We start from the raw sequence: 22,556 nt of genomic DNA, 5'->3' as shown, positions 1-22,556 counted from the left end.
TTGGGGTATTATATGGAGATTCACAGGTTCGTAGAATACTTGATTTTAGATAATAGTCTCTCTGTCTCAGGATACTCCTTTCTGCCTCCTGTGGAATAACAGGACCTAACCTAACACTAACCTTGCGCCCCACACTAATGGCAGAGTCCTCTCAATCCTGCTTGCCCGTCTCGTACATTCAGACTCCACCTTTCTCCCCCAAGTCTTCCTCAGCCTCTACCCCAGTTCCCTGCAATTCCATCTCTCAGGACTGCCGCCAGCATAGTGACCTCCTCTTTTCTCTGTCGCTGCTTCTCCTTAGCTTTTTTTCCTCCCTTCCATTATATGCAAAGGCAGCCAAGTGCACTATTTTGTCCCTGGATTTTCCTGGCCAATCAGGAACATGCTTAGAGAAATATTTTTTATATCTGGAGATGCTTCATCTACATAAGTAGAAACTACTAGGAGTCTGTTAGCCTCTGCCTCTGGGTTGATCCCTCCCCCAAACATTCTAATTTGCTTAAACAATCTGGACAGAAATGCTGAGGGGTGTTCGTCAATTTGTTGTTGACACTCCCGCATCTTAGACCAATATGCAGTTCTCTGTCTGGTCAAACGTATGGCTTCCTCTATACCCTGTTTAGGTAACTGTAACTGCTGATAATCTGCTTCTATGTTATGATCCCATCCGGGATTCACAGCTGGTCATGCTGTTCGGGCGGCCTCCACTCCTCCCTGTTCAGCCCAACGACGATTCGCTTCTAGAATCACGTGTTCTTGTCGGGAGTGAACAGGGCTTCAAGAAGCATCTGCACATCTCCCCAAGTGGGGTTATATGTGCAAAATATTTCCCTTACTACTTGCAAAACCTTTCCCAGATCCTCCCTAAGCCTGGCAGTTTGTGGAGTCCATGCAATCAAATCTTGGGGCACCCAGGGTTGGTAAACTCATATTGTAGCTACTTGAGGTACCTTGTCCAGATGTGGCGGGGCCTCTCCTGGCACAGGAACGACTTGCAAAGGGGCTTGAAAGGTGGAGGTGGAAGGCAAGGGGCAGTATAGAGAAGTTGAAGCAGAGGGCAGTGCATAGGGTGGAGTGGTTTCCACAAGCGTTTTAGCAGCTGCACTACTTGCAGTATTCTGGGAAGAAACTTTCCTCTCGTTTTCAGACGTCTCCTTTTTTCTAGTGAACACCCAGTTATTCCATGCATACCAATAATGCATTTGTCCCAGGAATCTGTCTTTTGGGCGATGCTGTAAAAAGGTCAGTTCTTGTTGGTCCAAAGTCCCCTGCGGTGGCCACCGTTCAGCTGGGCTGCTCTTCTGGGTAAGGAGGGGCCGGTCATCCTGGCACAAGGTCACTAGCTTCTTTTTTCCTAACCCTATGGTACTGTCAATCTTTCTCCAGTTGTCCAGCACCTCGGCTAAGGGCGTCCCCTTCTCTACGCCAGGTATGTTTCCCATGTGTAGCAGAGTCTTGTGGTGCGCCTTACGCTGATCAGGCTGCACACTCCCCCTTCTGGCCGGATTGAGATGGGACTCAAACCCTCTCAAATCCCGGAGGTGGGACTTGAACCCACTCTCCCCAAAATTTAGAGGCGGAATTTGAAAACACACCAGTCGGTACCTCCCCTCACCAAAGCTCCTAGGTGAACTCACCCGATGCCGGCCGTTGGAAGTTTGGAGATAATAGGATCCGATGGTGGTTGCCTAGAGTCCCATCTGGAGTGCCGAACTGCTAGGGAAATTGTTCAATCCAGTGTCCCTAACACGGTTTGACTCTAGGTTTCTGCTTTATCCAAAAGATACAAAAGAATTCTTTACAAGATGATTTTCTTAGTATTACAGCTCAAGCTGGGTGCCTCCTACGAGAGACCCCGAAGGGAAAATTCCCTGGGTATTTATACCCCTGTGGCTTAAGTTCTTTGTCCATTCTCTGATTTCTTGCACCACTGACTGATTGCTTGACAAGTAGTAGCTTCTTCAGTCCTACTTGGTTTCCCCATTGTCTCCAGGCGGAGTCATGGTACTCACCAATCATTGCTGAAGCTCTTTTGTTACTTCCTTATCTCCTTCTTCCCTACTTGTTCCAAATGGCTCAAACAATTTAGGGAAAAGTTCAGTGATGTGTGGCCTTAGGCTTCAGTAGATTTAGCTCCAAGTGCTAAGGAAATGCTGTTATATGCAACAATCAGGCCCTGAGGCACAAGTGACCTCACAAGCACAAACAGCAGCCATGGGCCTAGCCCTGCCCTATTAGGGCCTCAGAGCAGCTACACAGGCCACAATGAGCAGCCACATGACCAGCACTGGCCTATGAGGGCCTCAGGAGGAAACGATCTTCCAACCACAATCAGCAGCCATTTGCCTAGTACTGGCCTATGAGGCCCTGAGGCACAAGTGACCTCATAACCACAAACAGAGCCATGGGCCTACCAATGGCAAATCAACCAGTGAGGAAGTAGTGACCTCACCACCACAAACACCAACTACATAACTAGCACTGCCTATCAGCCACGTAGGCAGAAGTGACCTCACAACCCAAACCAGGCACTGAGGCACAAGTGACCTCACACCCACAAACAGGAACCACATGACCAGCACTGGCCTATCAGGCACTCAGGCAACAGTGACCTCACAACCACAAACAGAAGAGATGTGCCTTTCACTGGCCTATGAGGCACTGAGGCACAAGGGACCTCACAACCACAAGCAGCAGCCACATGACCAGCATTGGGCTATCAGGCACCGAGGCACAAGGGACCTCACAAGCCCCAAAGCACCAATGTGCTTGATGCTGTCTAAGCAGGCACTGAAGCAAAAGTCACCTCACAAGTACAAAAAGGAGCAATGGGGCTGCTGGTGGCCGAGCAGATCCTAAGGCCAAAGGACTCCACAAACATCAGCAAAATGCATCAAGCTGGACTGTCAGGTGCTGAGGCTGAAGTGACCTCACAGGAAGCCATGAAGCCATATATCTGCTCCTGGCCTGTTAGCGACTGAGGCACAATTGACCTAAACAAGCACAAACAGCAGCAATGGGCCTGCTCCCCGTTTCTGAGGCACTGAGACACAAGGCACCTCACCATCAGCACCAAAGCTATGGGCATGCTGTTGGCCTACCAGCTTCAGACGCACAACTGACCTCACAAGCACAAATGGCATCGACGTGCCTGCTGCTGCCCTATCTGGGACTGAATCAAAAGTGACCTGAAAAGTGCAAACCTTCACAGAGGAGAAGCTCACCTGGGCCACTCACATGGCCCGTGATTACGCTGTTATCACTCTGTACAGAACAGTCTTCTGCAAACGGCTTTCATCTCCTGGCAAGACTCTCTCCAGCTCATGCGACAGCTCCACTCTGTCACCCTGGGCACAAATCACAAAAGGGAACAATTGGTCTTGCTTTTCCTTTAGGACCACCAAGTCCGAGCTGGGAGCCTTTGCACTGCAGCACCTACACAATGACAGCAGGATGCCACTTCCACTACTAGTGCCGAGGTACAGAGATCAGCTGAGGGAGCAGCTGCACTGGAAAGCGTTTCTGACACTGTCAGATCAACTCAGCACTGCAGCAGGCATCAACCTGATGCCAGACCTCTGCTCTGCCACCTGGTCTACAAACACACTGTCTCTGCCCCTCAGAGCTGGCTGGTCTGCTACATACAACCAAGTGCCAGCAAGAAGAGATGGATGCAGGACACTCGCCACTTGCACACTCCACAGCCACTGCTCTGCTCGCTGCCTTCCCTTGGCTCCTCAGCCCAGACACTCTTGTGGAAACACCAGAAGGTGGCCAAGGCACTCTAGGCTCACAAGGCCTGTGCAAATGAGCAGCACAACATCAGGCACAGAGCTGGCTCCTTGGGTGATGCTTTTGTTTTCAGAAGGAAGGATCCTGCTTTCTTTGGGCACAGCAGGCTGCTGCTTTCCACCCCCATCCCTGCAGGAAACTCCAGCTAGGCTTGGGGGGATGGGCATTTGCTTTAGTAATACAAAAGTTACAGATACAATGGAGAAACAGTTGAGAGTCCGGAAGGCCTCCTGAGCCCAAAGGAACCTCCTTCCTTCCCTTTAGCTACTTGGACAATGAGCCCCGATGAAGGGAAAAAGGGTGCAGAGGCTTTGAAATGAGGCCCAAGCAATGAGACAGCACCAGACTACAGGTCTGCTCAAATGCCAGCTGTCCTGGCTGCACAGGCTCTGCAGCAGCAGTCCGGGCTCCACAGCTGGGTCCACAGAGCACTGAGGGCTGGGTGCCACGGGCAACATGGCCCTGGGCACATCTTCACCCCTCACAGAGCCAGCAGCCCAAGAGCTCTGAGACTTCCTCAGGTCAAGCTACGGAGGCTTTGCGGCCCTCACACAAAGGCACCCAAGACATGCTGGCATTTATTATAAGGGTCTTGCACTCATCCTGTATGGCACCACAACCTTCTAGGAAAAAGTGGGGGCACAACAGCATTTGCTGAGGGGACTGGCAGTAACAGCAGTTGTGCAACATGGAATTTGCAGCACAGCAGAGGTACCAGCAGGTGAACCCACACCCCAAGTCACCCAGGGAAGCCAGGTGCATTTATGGAAGCCTTCGCATCCATACACAGCCTCATCTCATCCACTTGCAGCTGCTTTCACAGAGGGCTCACGATGTTGGCAAAGACGTTGACAGCTATAGTAACACACCCTGGCATCCTGCCTCCATCCTCAGGGGCTCTAGGTCTGCACTGGGAACCTACATGGGTGGAGCAACCAAGACAGACGGACGGAAAGACAGACGGAAAGACGGACGGACAGACAGAAAGACGGACGGAAAGACGGACGGACAGAATCGGAGTTTTCCTGTCAGTTCTGCTGGCCTTACACAGTCGCAACAGTCAGGGGCAAATGTCTCCCCTCTGTGCTGAGCTGTATTGGTGAGAGCACAGCCAGCAGGGCCACCAAGACGTTCTACCCCTCTTTTTGGCACAGGGGAGACCATGTCTGAGTCCCGTTTGAGCTCTCCGGTTCTGCAAAGGCACTAACACACAGTAGGGAGTCCAGCACAGGGACACCAAGATGGTCAGGGGCTGGAGCATGGGGCATATAAGCAGATGCTCAGAGAGCTCAGTTGGTTTAGCCTATACAAGAGAAGGCCAAGGGGGATCTTCATGGTGTGCACAGCTCCCTTATGGAGGGCACAGGGAAGACGGAGCCAGATTTTCTTGGAGGTGCACACTAATAGCATGAGAGGCTCTCTGATGGATCGGAATGGATTAGGGTCTGGGATGGGAAGATGTAATGAGGGTCCAGCTTCAACAAAAAGCCTTTACGGAGGGAGAACATAACTTTCTCCAGGGGAGTCAGGAAAAGCCCAAAGACTCAGGGAAGCATCAAGACCTTCAGAAACTGCAAGCCTGGACCTCAGCTGACACAAACCACCAAACTGAGAGCAGCCCTGGCTCACAACAGGATGCTCCAAGGAGGGAACACGGTCACCAACAGTCCTCACCCAGCTCTCCCAGAAGGACACCGTGATGGCGGTCTGGGCTCTGGGAGCAGAGGACTGCTCTCTCCAGCCACCTCCTCCCATGATGAGCAGCAAAACACTGGGGCCACCACCCGGCTCCATCACAGGACATCTCACACTGGAACACACCGCTACCCCGCACCTCACAGAGGGTTGGCAGCCTACACGCACCTCTGCATCAGCGACACACAGGGCACAGCACCACACATGGCCCAGGCAGGGCACCCCCAAGCACCCCAACACACAGAAAGCCCAACTCTCTTGGAAAATGTGGCCCATACCCTTTTTGGGGGGTGACATTCCTTCTGCCTCCTCCAACAGCCTTTGCACCCATTCTCCAGTGACTGCATACGTGGACAGAAAACCAGAGACCTCAAACGTGTTACAGCTCCAAATGTGTCATAAAAGCAGGTGGACACCTCAAAGACAGACACAGCATTCAGACCTGGCAGGAAAATCTCACAAGCTCCCTGCTCTTTTGACAGGGGCAAATCTTAAAGCACACACACCCTGGCAATAAGAGATTACTAACTCGTCTGCTCACACCAGCACTAGATCAATTTAGCAGCCTCAAAAGTCTACTTGGACTCCCTAGCTGACTGGGAGGAGGCTGCAAGCTTCTGCTTAGCAAGAAGTGGAAAGACAAATTCAATGTCAATGTTCACCACAGAACATCATCCGCATTTGAAATGTAGCAGTACTAATTCATGATGATGGAGTGGAATCAAATTTGTGCCAGATGATGTGGAACATTTACTTCTTCCTGATTAATGAGTTGCCTTTCTGTACTGCTGTAGAGCTTTGCAGAGGTCAATCCCTCCTCTGAGCACATGCAACAAACCCAGAAGTGACCTCACCACCAACATACAAGCCATGTGTCTTCTCCTCACCTATCAGCTGCTCACATGGAGGTGACCTCACTGGTGCATACCCCCACCACATGCCTAACTGCCTGCTGCTGGCCTAGCAGGCACTCAGAAAGACATGACCTCACAGGCACCTTCACAGCCATGGCTCTGTCACTGGCCTAGAAGCCTCTAAGACAGAAATTACCTCACTACAAGTTCCCCAGCCATGAGACAAATCCTGGCTTATCAGCTGCCCAGGCAGAAATGATCTCAAAAACACACATCCCAGCCATGGACCTGCTGCTGCTGCCCTACCAACCACTCAGGTAGAAATGACCTCACAATCACCTCTCCAGCCACATGGCTCCTGCTATCCAATCAGGTCAGCAGTCAGAAGGGACCTCACAAGCAAAAGCCAAGCCTTCTTCCTCCACCTGCACTATCAGGTACTCAGGCAGAAGTCACCTCATCATCAACAGCTGAGCCATGTGCCTCCTGCTGGCCCTTCAGCTCCTTGCAAAGAACTGATTTGACACTGGTGATTTTCTGGCATAGCTCTCACAGACAGTGGTGACCTCGCTGCCCACACCCTGACCATGGGGCTGTTGCCTCCTGCAGCTCCCCCTGCCCTCCCCAAGGCTGAGCCAGCTCCTGAACAACCTCCATGATTCACCTTGTGGCTTCACAATGCTCAGAGTGAGCAAAACACCCATCAGGTACCAGTTACGACCCCAAAACAACATTACCTTTTGTCTAGGTAGTCTCTACATGTAGCCCCTAAAACTTAGGAATTGCGAAAAGGCCTGCAAGTAATTCTTGGCAACATTTTCTAACAGGAGGGTTGCATGGGAGCAGCGATCATGAAACTGAAGACAGCAGGGCCTCAAGTCCCAGGCAGAGGGAGAAGCCTTCTCACAACTCAGAAGTCAAGTTCCTTCCCCAGTGCTGAACAAAACCAGAAAATCCTCCACACATCTAAGAAATTTCTTATTTTATGCCCTGACAAGTGGGGACACAGGGAAGGACTGAGGCCAGGGCATCTCAGCTAGTAACACCAGCAGAGCCACAATTCAGCAACACTTCATCCTGACCTAGGAGGATGGAAATAACAACAGCAAGTGTGAGGACTGGCCGTTCATCCACTTTCAAGGCCCTTCACAAGCAAAACAGCTCACACTTACACAAAGCTGCTCTGGAAACACCCTTCACACTGCTGCCAGGCTCACAGGTCTTGGGGAGAAGCAAGAGGCAGGGAGCAAACACACCAGCTAAGGCACGGCATGACATGCGGGGACAGCCACTCTCAGAGACACTCGGAAATGCCGTTTCCAGAAGAGGAGACACCATTGGGAAGGGCACCTCGTGAGGACACCAGCAGCCTGCTCACACTCTGCCCAGCACCTCCCAAACGCAGCTCTGAGCAGCACCTGGGGCTGCGCTGGCAGCAGCAGCTCAGGGAAATGCTTTAACATGGATCCAGACCCACCACAGGGCCAAAGGTTCCCGCACACAAACCCCACCGAGCCGCCCCGGCCCAGCTGCTCGGGGCAGGATGCCACGTCTGGCTGCAGGGCAGCTCCCCCCTCTGGCTCAAGTCACTCTGTCCCCTGCTCACGGCCCCACCAGCCCCTGCTACAGCTCCTGCAGCAAAGCAGCCCCGGCGCCAGCACCGCTGCCCCTGACCCAGCGGGAGGGGACCCGCTGGCAGTTGAACATGCCAGCAGCCCCCACCAAACCCACTCGCACCCGCTCTCCCTCCTGCTCACTTCTCACTTGCTTTGCTCCCACTCCTCCTTCACTTCCCTCCTTGGTGTCTTTTTCCCTTCCCATGTTGGACTGCAGTTGGCTGTCAGAGTCATCAGTGTAATCAATGCCCGCCCTCCTCCTCCTTCCAGCCAATAGGAGGTCTGCACTGGGGCGATGCCATGGCAACGTTGGGCCCTCCTGCCCTGGTGGCCCGCTCTGCCCCCTCCCCCACAGTCGGGCACCATGTTGTGGGCGGCAGCGCGGGGCCAGGGCACGGCGGGGCCTGGGGGCAGCGTGGCGCTGTGTGGCTGAGCAATGCAGGGCCCCATGGCACGGCTGCTGCCCCGGCGGTGCTGGGTTCTGCAGCAGGGTCCCCATGGGTCTGCTGGCTGCCCTGCACCCTGGAGGCCGTGGGGGTGCAGGGGGGCAGTGCTGGGGCCTGTGCTGGTGGCACCAGCCTCTGGGACACAGGCCCCTTTCCTCTCAGAGCCACACCCCAAAGGAGGACCCACTCCCAGGGAAACCTGGCCATGGATTGCCCACCCCATCCTTCCACCCAGAAGGGCATGGAGCTGGCCCCACAGAAGCCTTGTGGCTCAGGGCAGCCCCAGCGCCAGGACCCAGGAGTCCTGGCTGCCACATTGTCCATTGGAGCCAGAGGGGAACCTCAGGCAGGACTCTCTTGGCAGCCCCCAGCCCTGTGCAGCCACCGCCAAAGCCTAGGATCCCCAGCAGTTTTTGCAGTTAACAGTCTCTGTGCGACACCTGGGGAAGTTGCTCCTGAAGCCCTTACCCTCAGTGGAGAGGCGCAGGAGCGGTGGGAAGAAGGAACTGTGGTGTGGGCTGATGGTGTCCATCCAGCAGTCCTCCATCTCGCTTGTCCCCTTGCCCTTGGCTTGCCTCTCCAGCCACAGAGGAAGGATACTCTTCCCATTTCATCACCCCAAACCCCTTTCCAATGTGCGCCTGCTCTTCTGCCCTTTGGCGAGGGGCCCTCAATGCAGCCCCACTGCCTCCTGTCCCCTCTCCTTGCCCTAGAGCCTCTACGAAGGGCAGCTGTGGGTATTGCATAAGCAGTGCCCAGCAGCACCTGGGCCTCACAGGGAAGTGAGGGCCCCCACCCATGGCACCAAGAAGACCTGCCTGTGATGCAGCACATCTCACTGTGACCTCAGCTCGTGTCATCTGGGGGCTCGGTAGGTCAGTGCCATGGAGATGGCAGAGGCAGGGAGAGAGCAGAGAGATTTCCCCTCATGTCCTGGAAAGCAGTCACCTCCCTCCACCCCAGGTATTTTTCTGTATATTCTTCTGATAACTCCTTGAGGAACATCTGCAGATGTTGCCAAAGACAGTGAAATACCTAAAATGGGAAACTAAAGAAGTCACTTCTGCGCCCCTGCACTGGCAGGTCACTGCACTAGGCCGATCTCTGCAGGAATCTGGGGTTTGGGGTTTGGTTGGGGTTGTCATTTTTCAAAACCAGGATCAAAGTCAAGTGGGTTGAAACTGCACAAAGCGTGGCCACGTGTTGGGATGCCCTGGTGAGCCTCAAGACTGGTTTCTCCTGTGTGTCCCTCTTTTTGTAGAAGCAGGATGTAGGAGAACATGGGAGAGGAGAGAGCCTTCCTCCTTTGGGCACCAAAGCAGGCTCTTTGCTTGTAAAAGTCCTCAGCAAGGTTTCTCAGTCTGCGGTGCTTAAGATAGAGATGATGTGCACAAACGTGCTGTGACGGTGTGCTCCTTTCCCCCCTCACTGATGTGCTCTCTCCGCCTCAATCTGACCTCCCTGTAAACAGCATGTATGCAGGGGTTAATTGAGCATGCGCCAACTAAGGCCTGTCTAGCATGCAAATATGACTATGAGTCAATCATCTCCCCCCACCCCCATAACTAGGGGGCAGCCCAGAGCCCACTGAGCTCTCCTGCACGGCATCAGGCTGCACTGCAGAACCTCCTCTTGAGCAGGGATGCCTCTCAAGGTTCCTCCTCGAGGTTGAGAGACTCCTTACCCACAACAGATCCTCGGTAAGTGATTTATAGCATGCTGAACTTTTGCGAACTTCACGAAACTTTGCTGAGTTATATCTCTGATTAATTGTGCACATAATCCCTTGGACATGAACCGTTGACCAAGTCTGAGACTAGGATTGGATCCAGCCGCCCTCAGGCTCCTCTGAGGAGGAGTTTAGAAAGCAAGAGGGTCCTTTCCGAACCTCGTGACTCAACGGGAGGGTCCCCTTTGCACACACTCCTTTAGACATGAACTGTTGACCAAGTCTGGGACTAAGATTGGATCCAGCCACACCTAGGCTCCTCTGTGAGGGAGTTTAGAAAGCAAGGGACTCCTTTCTGAACCTCATGACTCAACGGGAGGGTCTCCATTGTGCATGCATCTGACCCTGTCCTTCATGCAGTAAATAACTGAGTGAACCTTGCCAATCGAACCTCATTAAATCACTTATTTACGATTGAACTTTGTTAAGTTGCTACTTACTGCAATAAACATAGTGCTGCTTCCCTCTTGCGAGTGAAGTGCATCACTCCTTTGCGACACCTTGATGTCCCCTGCAAGTGTCTATCCTAGAGGAGCTTTGGCTTCCTGAACAGCAACCCTACTTTCTAGACAGTAATACACTGTTTAGTCCAGCTGTTGTGCTGAGATGTCTACTGGTTTTACTGAGTATTGGTACGGACCATCTTTTCACTTCGTGGGTGCTGTTCACAGTATCACAGAACCACAGAATGGTTGAGGTTCGCAGGGACCTCTGGAGATCATCTAAGTCCAACCCTCCTGCTCAAGCAGGTTCGCCTAGAGCATGTTGCACAGCATCGCATTTAGGCGGGTTTTGAATATCTCCAGGAAGGAGAAGGTGCCCCTGAGAAAGTTCTTGGGCCTGCACAGCCTGCCATGCAGCCATGCTGTGGACATCATTAGCACAGTCCCTGTTCATATCATGTGGGAGTGGGAAGAGGCTCAGGGAGAGGAGAGCTAGAAGGTGTTAAGCGTGCAGGGATGTGAGTAGAGCCCTTGGTGTGATGTGCAGCTCTATGCTGCACACTTGGATGTAGAGGGCATGGACTTCACCTAAAGACAGAAGTGGGCTTCAGTTGTTTGGACACAGGCAGGTCCCATGCGGTATGTGCTGGAGACATACGGTTGTGCTTGACACCCCAGGCATCACGGAATCTAGTGCCTGCACTGAATGACATGAACTGCTTGCAGTGTAGGGATCTGCTTGTGCCTCAGCCTCCTACTGTGTGGAGCTCTGGCAGTATTAGGCATCTCGTGTCATTTCAGATGGCCAAGGAGATTCTCCACCTGGCCACCACCTAATGCTGTAGAAGGATGTGGGTCTCACGGTTGCTCCATCAGAGCCAGCAGACACTGGCATATGCCTTGCACCACCTCTCTCGCTTCAGATGTCACCACGTGTTTGTGTGTGGGCAGCTGGCTACTCCCCTGCCTCTCCAGTGATTATCATGGGAGCTTAGAGAGGGAGCTCGCATGCCGGCATCTTTGTTGTGCACAGTCCATGTTGTGAAAGGGGAATCCCACCTCCTGTGTGTTTGTGGAATGCACAGTAGGGCTCTGAATCCCACTCCATCCCAGGGGCTTCTAAACCAGCATGAGAAGCACAGATTGACGTGTCTGAATCAATATCTGAGCCATGGATAACTGAAATCCCTTCTTGCCCCTTTTCTAGGTGTCCTGCCTAGTTAAGAGCTGGGAATAGGGTCTTCCAGAGTGGGACATTTCCATGTGTCCTAGATGACCATCCTCTGATGAGACAAATTGCAATGCTGGAACGGGTCTCTCTCCACTCTTTAGAAAAGGCCCATAGGTGATTCTTTCAGTCTACTTCAGTGACCGAGTCCCAGGAGGAGGAAGCACAAGGGAGAGAGAAATTCACGCCTTCAGCTGGACCACTGTTGCTGAGCAGAGGCAGGCTCCTGTAACAGAGAGAGCTCCTGGCAACGTGGCAGCACTGCTGGGAGACAACTCTTTGCAGGAGCAGCTCCCCTGTCAAGAGCAGCAGGGCTCTGGGCGCTGCCTGCACTTGCTGACATCCATGAGAGAAGGCAGAGAGAAGTGAAAGGGAGTGTGGAGTGTGAGGCCAGAGGAGAGCTCCTTGTGGGAGGAATCTTCGCAGCCCTTTGCACGGTAAGCCTGTGGCTGCAGGGCAATGCTACTGCTGTTCCTGAAGGGTCTTCTAAACCCAGCCCATAACAGAGAGTTTTTGTAAGGACTGCTCACCTGACACACCATGCCAGGGACAGGGTGTCCTGCTGCCTTCTGCCAGGGAGAGCTGCATGGGTGTGAAGCCAGGGTGTGCCAGAGGTCTAGCCAGGGCTGTCATTCAGAGCAGTGTTCCTGCACCCCAGGGTGCTGTGTGCCCCGGGCAGGGACTCTGCTGCCTGCGAGGGTCAGCACTCAGCCTGCCCAGCAAACTCCCCACAGCGCTGCGGGGAGAAGCTCTGGGTGGGAGGAGAGAGCCCGTCAGGGCAGGTTGAGTGTGCTGTGGAGAGGGTGGTGCGTGGGTCAGGGTTGCTCACAGCTCCAGCTCACCCTGAGGACATTTGTGGAGGGCACTTTTCAAAAGGAAGGTCAAGGCAGGGGCTACTTGAAAGGGAAGGAGCTTTCCTTCTAGGCTGTGTGCTTTGAGTTCCCTAATGTGGGGAGAGGGAAAAGCAGGAAAGAGTTTTGTGCTTTGGGAAGGAACTGAGACTCTCAACCCTTCCCTCTCAGAGATCACACAGTCTGTGAGAAAGCTCAGCAAACCCCTTCAACCCCTCCTCAGCCTACAGACAGCACCAGCATCACCTTTATGGCCTTGTCAGGGATTTTCTGACCTGCTCCTCAGGACCTTTGAGCACAGCAATGCCTCTGCCCAGCGCCCTGTCCCGGTAGGTTTCTGTCGGGCAGAACTGCGCGTGCAGAGGGTGGGATGGGGTCTGTGAGCACCGTCAGGGAAAAGACATTGGGGTAGAGAAGGAGCTGCCAGCAGGGAGAGCTCCAGGCAGTGAGATGGGCAGGGAATGAGAGGGAACTGCAAAGGGAATCAGCATGGGAGGAAGGATTTGGGCAAGTCATGGTCTGTCCCTCCGATGCAGACACCTTCCTCTGAGCTAGTCCCCTGTGTCTCTGCTCCCACCCAGCAGAGCCTCTGCCCTGACAGCCATGGAGTGCAGGCCATGAGCCACCTCTTCTGCAGCCAGACCTGTGGCAGAGGAGAGGGGCATCTCTCCTGCCACGGGCCCATTTCGTGCTGCCCAACAAAGGGGCTGGGAGTGACTGCCCTGCAGTGTTGCTGTCTTTATGGTAGCAAGTCCAGCTGGGGAAGATGAAAGCTTTCCTGAGAGCCCATCTGTCTCTCTCTCCTTGCCTCCCTTTGCAGCAGCATCACTGTGTTGCTCCTTCTTTGCCCTCCTGTCCATGCTGCCCTTGTTCTTCTGTTGGGCTGCCTGGGGTTGGGGAGTTTCAGCTGCAGTTCAGACACCTGCTCTGCAAGTTGTGCAACAGAGGGGTCTGCGTAGGAGTAAGCTGTCCCCAGCCCCCTGAACCCTGTGAGGCTCCAGGAGATGCAATGCAAGGAGTTGGCGAATTAGTTGACCTTGTCATGCTCTTCATCCCTCTCTCCCTATCTGGCCTGAGAGTGAAGAATGTGGAGATCTTCCCTTAAAACCTGAAGTCCTCTGCTCTCAGTTCTGTCACGTTTCTGAAAGAAACTTGTGACTGTGAGTGTCCTTTAGGTGAGTGAGGTGCAAGCGCAAGGCCATGAGGGGCAAGACTCATGGAGAGACCACATCCTGTGACTCTATACAAAGTCACGATGAGCCCTTATTTCCTCTTGGGATGCACAGATGCTCATCCTCAGAGCAGTTGAAATGCCAAAGATTTCTACCCTGTCAAAGAATGCTCCCACAGTGAGATGGAGGTTTCTAAAAGCTAAATCAATATCTAATGAGACACCTCTGCTGAAGATTATATTCCGGAGAAAGTAGGTGCCAAAATATTGGACAGTCTTTCCACATAAGGGGTAGATATAATCTGCTGCAGGATGCGTACATCAGAGCTAGTCACTCCCCACTTGCACTACAGAGGAAGAGCAGATGGTAAATTGGTGTGAGGAGAGGGTCTATCGCATTGGAATGGAGACATCCAGAAAGGGTCGGGCACCCGCTGCCTTCACGTGACAGTTTCCCTGCCTTGCTAGAGTGGGAGCTGGTGTGGCTGCTTCAGATACAAGCACCTGTGTTCAGGAGGGCAAGGCTGGGGGAGATGAATGCCTCACAAGGATCTTCCCTTTCCAAGACAGCTGGCAGGAGAGCTTGTCAGAGCCCAATCCTCCCTGACCAGGTTCTTTTAGCTATTCCACACATGGACGGTGTAATGTTGAATATCAACATTTACTTCTTTGAAGATATTGGACGTTACACAGGATTTTTGATTTAGCAGAGTGACACAGCAATATCCTGAAATCACAATACAAGTGTGAGTTACACGTAGCAAAATAGAGCAATTGCAATATCAGTTCAATCACAGTAAAAGTGTGATCCCCATTACTGGTCTCTATCCTGTGCTCACCATCACAAAGCTGGGCATCCCCAGACGCCGGGAAGGAAGACATGGGATGAAACCACCCCAGTAAACCTTGCCCATCTGCCCCGAACCTTCCAAACCTCCTATCCCCACCAAAGAATTGGAAATGTTTGTCACCTTCCTCCATTTACACCCCCCAGCAGAGCAGCACTGACTCCTCTGGAAATCGTTAGCAGAAGCCCCTGCTCTGCATGGCACACTCAGGCAGCACAAAGCGGAGCTCGAGCCGGGGAGCTGAATGAAGGTAAAGGAGAGAGGAAAAGTGGGAGGTTCTGTGAGGAAGGCAAAGGGTTTGTCTCGCAGAAGACTGCTCTAATTTGTCCCTGTCTTTTCCTCCTTGGACAGGCCCCCATGCCCAGCATCAGCAAATGTCCAACAGCAGCTCCTTCAATGAGTTCCTCCTCCTGGCATTTGCAGATACGCGGCAGCTGCAGCTCTTGCACTTCTGGCTCTTCCTGGGCATCTACCTGGCTGCTCTCCTGGGCAATGGCCTCATCATCACAGCCGTAGCCTGCGACCACCGCCTCCACACCCCCATGTACTTCTTCCTCCTCAACCTCTCCCTCCTCGACCTTGGCACCATCTCCACCACTGTCCCCAAATCCATGGCCAATTCTCTCTGCAACACCAGGGCCATTTCCTACTGGGAATGTGCTGCACAGGTTTTTCATTTTTACTTTCTCTTAGCAACTGAGTATTCTGTTCTCACTGTCATGGCCTATGACCGCTACGTGGCCATCTGCAAACCCCTGCACTATGGGACCATCATGAGCAGCAGAGCTTGTGTCAAAATGGCAGCAACTGCCTGGGCCAGTGGTTTTCTCAATACTCTCCTGCACACTGCTAACACATTTTCCATACCACTGTGCCAAGGCAATGTTGTGGAGCAGTTCTTCTGTGAAATTCCCCACATCCTCAAGCTCTCCTGCTCATACACCTACCTCAGGGAACTTGGTCTTGTGGTGGTTAGTGCCTGTATAATCTTTGGGTGTTTTGTTTTCATTGTGCTGTCCTATGTGCAGATCTTCACAGTTGTGCTGAGGATCCCCTCTGAGCAGGGCCGGCACAAAGCCTTCTCCATGTGCCTCCCTCACCTGGCCGTGGTCTCCCTCTTTGTCATCACTGGCTGGTTTGCCTACCTGAAGCCCCCCTCCATCTCCTCCCCAATTCTGGATCTGGTGGTGTCTGTTCTGTACGCAGTGGTGCCTCCAACAGTGAACCCCCTCATCTACAGCATGAGGAACAAGGAGCTCAAGGACGCACTGAAGAAACTGGTTCAACTGCTACTACTTCAGCAGCAATAAGATGCCCATCTCTCCTCACAAGGGATTTCCAATTTACCTCGGGCAACTCTTGTGCTTTGGGCATTCTGCCTGTGAGAGTCTTTTGTACACAAAGACTTGAATTAATCTCACTTCTCCAGAGACATAAACCCTGTCTGCCAAATTGATTAGTCAGTGGGGATTGGATTTGGAGACTGACTCATTGTAATACAAATGTCCATGTTTTCCCATGATGAAACAATGGAAATTTACAGGGAGGTTGTGAATCTCAGGAGAAGAAATTTTCATCTACCCCTCAGGCTGGTGTACCACTGCTTTGTCTGTTATGCTGTGGACTTAATCTCAGTAAGCTTTCACATATTTCCCCACGTCCTGATTAAATTGACCATTTCTAAAGTCATCTTTGCAGCAGACTATCTGGACATAGGCACTTTGCCTTGTTTCCCACTTTTCCTTCTCTCCTTTCTCTTTATTCATTCAGACACCTCTGCTCTCTCTAGGTGCTGCTCTGAGCTTTGGGGAGTGTAAAGCTTGCCTCATCTTTCAGGAGGCTAATGGTCTCTTTAGACAATGCCTTAACTGGGTTTTCCCTCTATCCTTTCCTATCAGCCTGTCTAAAACATTTCTACTAAGGCTATCCCTTGTGGAAAGTGCACCTCCTTGGAGGCAGCCTGGACTTGAAACACAGTTTAGGAGTTTATTTTGGTTTTCATTCAAATCCATCACGTTTTACTTTTGTTTGATCCCAATAAAGAAAAAGCCTTCGGTGTCTATTTGCAGCTAGTTCTCGAAGGAAAGCAGGTGGGAATTGGTGCAGAGAGGCTGTAACATTCAGCTACAGATGTGAGTGGAAGAAATCTTCGATTTTAGCAAGAGTGAGGTAGGTCCCCAGTGGCTGATGAGAGAAATGGCAGGGCTGGGGAGGTGAGGAGCAAGGCTGTTCGTACATGTCTCCTGTCAGAAATACTGCTTTTCTCACACATCCCAATTCCTTAGGAGACCCTCTGAGTCCCTATGAGTTGGAGAATGTGGCTATCACTTATTCTGTAAGCTGAAAAGTAAAGACAACATTACAAGCAGAAATCCTTTCTCTTTTTTTTTTAGGTGCTCACTGAAATCTTCCTCTTTCAAATACACTCCTGAAACCTCTCCAATTAGCCACACGAGAACTGAAGAAATGAAGGAAATTATGGGGATAGACAGGACTTGTTAATGACCCCTTCAGGTGTATTTGGTGCTGAGTCCATGAATGTCGGATTCTGAGAGGAGACTGAACAAACCTCTCAAGAAATTGAATTCAGAAGCCAGTCCCAAAGCTTCTAAGAGCATTAATGGGTCTCCTGAGGGCCATTACTCACAGAGCCTCCCTGGGGGCTGATTAGAGCAGAAAGTTGTAGGCCCTGATTGCAGGTAGGCAAAGGAAATGTGCAGGTGACTCTGATGCGAAGTCACCCTTGATGTGTTTTATCATACAACATGGCCAGGCACTGACACCCAGCCCCTGGGTAGGGTGATTCCTTGCCTCACACTTTGCTCAGGCCTCATTGTGTGGGCAGTGTAAGGGTGGGGGTGTGCAACACTGAGTTAGGGACAACAAGATGGCACCTCCCAAGCCTGCCCTGGGAGGGAGGAGGAGGAAACAAGGCCTCTACTGGCCTTAGCCTCCACTTCACCAGGATAATGTAGCCCACGTCCCTCAGCCTCCCTCTACAGGTCATGTGCTGCAGGCAACACGCCCCATCTTGGCAGACCTCCTCTGGACCCTCTCCACATCCTCCCCATTCCTCCAGCACTGGGCATCCCACACTGGCACACATGATTCCAGATGTGGCCACACCAGTGCTCTGTCAACGGGGGATAGTAACTGTCCTTGTCTGGGTGGCCAGACGCTTCCTAATGCAGCCCCGTATGCAGCTGGCCTCATCTGTGGTGAGCACGCACCACAGGCTCATATGGCATCCCTCGTAATGTCCAGGCCCTTCTCCTCAGGGTCACTCCCCCAAGGCAGCACCTGCCACTTCCCCTTGCACAACTCCACGAGGCTTCTGTGGGCCTCATCTCCAAGCTTCTCCAGCTCCCTCTCCACTCAAGCTCCTTTCTGTCAGCTCTGAATGTGTGCGTGCAGATGCCTCATGCCATCTTGCCAGGCCTCTCACAGGATAACAGCATGACGAACTGCAGGACACTACAGATAATAAAGGGGGTAGTATTGTAAAGGAAGTGCTGGCAATGGTGGAAATGAGCATGGCAACCATCTCGGAGAAGGCAAAGGAAGGTACAAAGGCAGCAAAAGCAGGGTCAATGGGGACAGGGTAAAGAGAGGTGGTCTGATTGCAAGGGAGGAGATCAGGGTGGTAAAGGAGAAGATCTTGTAATGTGGAAAAGAGGGGAAAATGCAATGAAAGGTGAAGCAAATGAAAGCCCAGGGCTATGTGGGGGTACCTGCCAAGCAGCCCTGAATCTGAACTACTCTGACCAGAGCAGCACAAGACAGTAAGCGGAATGTTTTGCCTAGGGTCAACAGGAGAAGACCCGGGGTGGAAGGAAATGCCAAATGCTTCAGGCTGGAAGGGACCTCAGGTTGTCTCTAGCCCAACCTCCTTCTCACAGCAGGCTCAGCTATCAGCTCCAACCAGCTTGCTGAGGCCTTGAGTCATTTAGGTCTTGAAAACCTTTGAGGATGGAGATGGCACAAACCCTCTGGGCAACCTGCCCCAGTGCTTCACTGTTTGGATGGGTAAAACGTTGGCCCTTATCCCCAGCCTGAACCTCTCTTCTTTCAGCTCATGCCCACTGGGCCTCATCCTCCCATGGTGCACAAAGGGGAAGAGCCTGGCTCCATCTTCTTGATGACCTCCTGGTCGGGATGGGCAGGCTGTTATTCAGTCTGCCCAAAGCCTCCTCTTCTCCACGCTGAACCAACCCAGCTCCCTCAGCCTCCCGCACTGACAAAGCTGGCCTTACATATGTGTGCCTAGGATGTTGAAGGCCTTCCCAATCCTTCTGGATTTTACTGGATCTGCAAAGGACCTTAGGCCTGTTAGAGTGCAATCAATCACCCTCATGCCATGACTTTCTGCATGCATCACAATCATTGGGCATCGTGTTGTAGTGAACTGGTGTTGTAGACGGTGAGGAAGGCCCATTCTGGACAAGCAGTCCTTCCTCATTAAGCCTTGAACTGAAAACCTTTCAGGCCCAAAAGACAATCTCACACTGCTAGGAGGGGCTGGCTCTGAGGATGCCATGTGTGGTGCTAACCCACATGGAGAAAAGGAATTCCGGAGTGCAATAATTGCAGTAGCTATCACCAGAGAGGACAGAATCACCGATGCATTTCAGTTGGAAGGGATGTTGGGAGCTCTGACACCCTGCTCACATCAGGATCAATGCTGAATCACAGAATCACAGAATCGGTGAGGTTGGATGGGACCTCTGGAGATCATCTAGTCCAACCACCCTGCTCAAACAGGGTCACCTAGAGCACGTTGCACAGCATTGAGTCCAGGCGTGTTTTGAATATCTCCTGAGAAGGAGACTCCACCACCTCTCTGGGCAACCTGTTCCAGTGCTCGGTCGCCCTCACAGTGAAAAAGTTTTTCCTCATGCTAAGATGGAATTTCCTGTGTTTCAGTTTGTGCCCGTTGTCTCGCGTCCTGTCGCTCGGCACCACTGAAAAGAGTCTGGTCCCATCCTCTCGACACCCTCCCTTCAGATACTTGTACACGTTGATAAGATCTCCTCTCAGCCTTCTCTTCTCTAGGCTAAAGAGGCCCAGCTCTCTCAGCCTTTTCTCGTAAGAGAGATGCTCCAGTCCCCTCATCTTCTTTGTGTTCCTCTGCTGGACTCGCTCCAGTAGTGCCATGTCTCTCTTGTACTGGGGAGCCCAGAACTGGACGCAGTACTCTACATGTGGCCTCAGCAGGGCTGAAGAGAGGGGGAGAATCACCTCCCTCCACCTGCTGGCAACACTCTTCCTCATGCACACCAGGATACCATTGGCCTTCTTGGCCACAAGGGCACATTGCTGCCTCATGCTTAACTTGGTGTCCACCAGGACCCCAAGGTCCTTCTCCACAGGGCTGCTCTCCAACAGGTCAACCCCCAACCCATACTGGTACATGGGGTTTTCCTCCCTAGGTGCAGAACTCTCCACTTGCTTTGTTGAACTTCATGAGGTTCCTCTCCGCCCACCTCTCCAGCCTGTCCACGTCTCTTTGAATGGCAGCACAGCCCTCTGGGGTATCCGCCACTCCTCCCAGTTTGGTATCATCAGCAAACTTGCTGAGGGTGCACTCTGTGCCTTCATCCAGGTCATTGATGAAGAAGTTGAACAAGACTGGACCCAGTACTGACCCCTGGGGGACACTGCTAGCTCCAGGCCTCCAACTACAATCTGCGCTGCTGATGACAACCCTCGGAGCTCTGCCATTCAGCCAGTTCTCAATCCACCTCACTGTCCACTCATCTAACCCACACTTCCTGAGCTTCCCTATGAGGATGTTATGGGAGACAGTGTCAAAAGCCTTGCTGAAGTCTAGGTAGACAACATCCACTGCTCTCCCCTCATCTACCCAGCCAGGCATTCCATCAGAGAAGGCTATCAGGTTGCTAAAACATGATTTCCCCTTTTGGTGAAGCCATGCTGACTACTCCTGATCACCTTCTTGTCCTCCACATGCTTGGAGATGGCCTCCAGCATGAGCTGCTTCATCACCTTTCCAGGGATGCAGGTGAGGCTGACTGGCCTCTAGTTTCCTGGGTCCTCCTTCTTGCCCTTTTGGAAGACTGGGGTGACATTGGCTTTCTTCCAGTCCTCAGGCACCTCTCCTGTTCTCCATGACCTTTCAAAGATGATGGAGAGTGGCTTAGCTGAAGCCACACCAAGTTCCTCCAGGTTTTGTCCAAGAGCGTCCTGAAAGCCTCCAAGAACAGAGAGTGCATAACCTCTTCAAATGCTTCATTATCCTCATTGATATTTCTCCCTGATATCCAGTTTTAGCTTTTAACCATTTCTGCTCATTCTCCTGCCATGAATCCCTGTAAAATCCTGGTTCACTCTGAGTGGTGACCTTGAATTGGTAAGCTGCTCAAAATCGCTCCAAAAGCCTTTCCTGCTCCAGTCTGAACAAACTCGTTCCCTCAGCCTCTCCTCACAGGACAAGTGCTCCAGCCCCCAATCACCTTGGGGGCCTGCAAGTGAAATCACTCAGAGTGATCAGCAGTGCTCTTCTACAGGGCCCCCAAATGGATGCAGCATCTAGATGTGCTCTAACGAGGCAGAGTAGAAGGGGATAATCACTTCCCTCCATCTCCTGCCTTTGTTCTGGTTTGTGCAGGCCAGGAGGCTGTTGCCTCCATGGCTGCCAAGGAATGCTGCTGGCTCTCATTCAGCTCCCTGCCCAGAAAGTCTCCCAGGTGATTTTCCACTGAGCTGCTGCCCAGGCAGGGACTCCCCAGCCTGTATCGCTTCAGGGTGTTGGTCTATCGGATGTGCAGGACCTGGCATTTGTCCTGCTTGAATTTCACAAAGATCCTGATAGCCCATTCCTCCTCCCTGCTGAGGTCCCTCCCAATGGCAGCCCTCAAGCATGTGACTGCTCTGCCTGATGAGGTGTCATCTCAAATGTGATGAGAGTTGCCTCCTCCAGGTCACTGATGAACCTGTTAGACAGGTCAGTGGCAGTAGAGACCCCTGCATGCTCCACTTGTCAGCAACTTCCAGGGAAAGAATGACCCCTTCCTAAAAACCCTCTGAGCTCGATCATCCAACCAGCTTGTTAGCCATCTGGTTGTCTACCCAGCCTATCACAACACCTTTCTTGTATGCAAGAATATTGTGGGAGACAGTGTCAAATACTTTGCTTAAAATCATGGTAAGGAATCTCCACTACTCTCTGCTGCTCCACAAGACAGCTCTTTTATCACAGAAGGCAATCAGGCTGGTCAGGAATGATTTCCCTTCACTTAATCTATGTGGACTGTTCTGAGTCACCTTCTTCTCCTTCATGTGCCCAGAAAGGTGATCCAAGATGAATCGCTCCATGACAACTCCACACTCAAGTGAGGCAGAATGGCCTGCAGCTCCCCGCGTTGTCCTTGTGGCCTTTTTGGAAGATGGCCACAACATCTTCCTTTTTCTCGTCATTGGCACCTCCCCCAACTCCACAACAGTTCAAAGAAGAGCCTTGTTGTGACAGTGGTCAGCCCTCTCAATGTCCTGACACCCTCCAGAAACCTCCTGCACTGCTTGCACTCTGCTGTGACAGGGGGATGAAATTGCCTGCAGAGGAAGCAGGCGCTGTGATCCACAGGCTTCCTCCCATTGATTCAAGGAGATGCATCCACCTCCTCAGCCTAACTGAGTGGTCTGAAGCTCATGCTCTCCCACAAGCTCTCACCCAGCCCCTGCTCCATCCCAGGCAAGACCGCCATACATCTGAGCTGCCCCTTCACACTAAGGGCATCCTCCCGCCTCATCTTCCATGACAATCTCTCCTGAGGAGCTTGTAGCCTGCCATCACAGCCCTCCAGCGGTGTGAGCGATTCCACCACATTTCCGTTATTCCAGCCATGGGGCAGCATTGTGAAAGC

This window comes from Apteryx mantelli, chromosome 24, assembly GCF_036417845.1.
Source record: "Apteryx mantelli isolate bAptMan1 chromosome 24, bAptMan1.hap1, whole genome shotgun sequence".
Classification (NCBI taxonomy): domain Eukaryota; kingdom Metazoa; phylum Chordata; class Aves; order Apterygiformes; family Apterygidae; genus Apteryx; species Apteryx mantelli.
The sequence above is the reverse complement of the archived record's forward strand: the minus strand, read 5'-3'. Positions refer to the sequence as shown.